Raw genomic sequence first — 1,474 nt, 5'->3', positions numbered from 1 at the left:
TATCCACCCAATTTTTGCCTCCAATTTTGATTTCCAGTGATAAATGATAATCTATTGACTGATGATGTCATAATGACTTCAGTAGCATTGTGACATCATAAGGATTTCAGATTATTCTTGCAGTATTATCTTACATCAAAAAATTCAAACCTCAGAAATTATATCATACATCAGTATAATAAAACGCTTATCCACTGGTTGTGAGTGGGATAGCTCTTTTATCAAACCCTTGACAGGGACTTTTCCCCTCGGGAAAGCCCTCGGGGAATAGTTCCCTGTCATATTCATGGCGGGGCATAAAAATACAAGAATATATAAGATAAGGATAAGCATTGAAAACTTACCATCAGCTCTTTGTGTATGGTTTGCCTCTTTTCTTCTCTTGCAATTCTTCCTTCAAAATCCATTAATGCCGAAACCTGAAAATCAAAATTCATCAAAAATTATTTTTACTGAACCTGTGTAAAAATTTGTTAATCGTCAACATTTTTGTATCTAATAACAGTAACATTTGGCTTACACATGTGTTTACCTGCAGCTCTTTTAACATCTCTGACATGATCTTCTGATGGTGGATTTTTAGTTTGTCCTGATCTCTTTGAATCAAAGCTTCCTGTCTAATAAATGATAAAATAAAGATCTTTTAATATCATAAAGTATTAAATAATCAAATTAAAACAAACACAAGACAAACAAGACAGGATCATTAAAATTGAGAACATATTAAATCAAATATAACAAAAATATAACATAAAGGATAAACAGATGAAAACTTACCATCAACTCTTTATGTATTCCTCTCCAAGTAGTCTGCCTTCTTTCCAATCTCTCATTTCTGTTGTCAAGTTCTCTTGATGCCACTACCTAAAATCAAAATTTATCAAGAGTAATGAACAGTTTACCTTTTTAAAACTTGGAAAATTGCCCACATTTTCAGTTTCTGAAGTATTGCAACCAATATTTTTGGCATGTTTACCTTAAGTTCTTTTAACAACTCTGACATGATCTTCGTCTGATGGTGGAGCTCTTGAACTCTTGTAGTAAAAAATGCCTGTATAATAAATTATCAGATATAGATCAATTTTTATATCATGAACATTTAATTCCAAAAAATAATACAGTAAAACTCTATTAGTACGAACACGGATATTGCGAATTTACGGATATAGGGATGTTATCTTGGATCCCCACCTATAAAAATTTAACGAATATCTTAAACGGATATTACGAATTATGGGTAAAGTGAAGTTATTTCGTAGATCCCCGTGACTTTGTGATAACCAAGTTTAACTGTAAGATAATTGGGTACAAGAGCATATGTTTCTGAAAATTTTACCATCAGTTCCCGGTGGATGGGATTCCACATTTTCCTCAATTTTTCAATGCCAATAAATGTGCTTCTTAGCTTGACGATATTTTTAGGGGGAATCTTTCTGTTAATACAATTGTAACATTAACATTGTAACATTAATCA

At 31.9% G+C, this 1,474-nt stretch overlaps 1 long non-coding RNA gene across 1 annotated transcript; it reads right to left on the bottom strand.

Annotated features, from left to right (window-relative positions):
• Positions 1-309: 309 nt before the first annotated feature.
• On the bottom strand, positions 310-837 carry LOC134250788 (uncharacterized). Its single transcript, XR_009988601.1, has 3 exons — positions 778-837; positions 533-613; positions 310-419 (listed from the first exon to the last, which is right to left on the bottom strand). It is a non-coding gene; the product is annotated as an uncharacterized LOC134250788 (long non-coding RNA).
• Between the last annotated feature and the right edge of the window lie 637 nt (positions 838-1,474).

The sequence above is a fragment of the Saccostrea cucullata genome, unplaced genomic scaffold (genome assembly GCF_032062105.1).
Source record: "Saccostrea cucullata isolate Sc308-1 unplaced genomic scaffold, CSIRO_AGI_Scuc_v1 ctg4891, whole genome shotgun sequence".
In the NCBI taxonomy this organism is placed as follows: Eukaryota; Metazoa; Mollusca; class Bivalvia; order Ostreida; family Ostreidae; genus Saccostrea; species Saccostrea cuccullata.
This window is presented reverse-complemented; position numbering and strand designations above follow the sequence as displayed.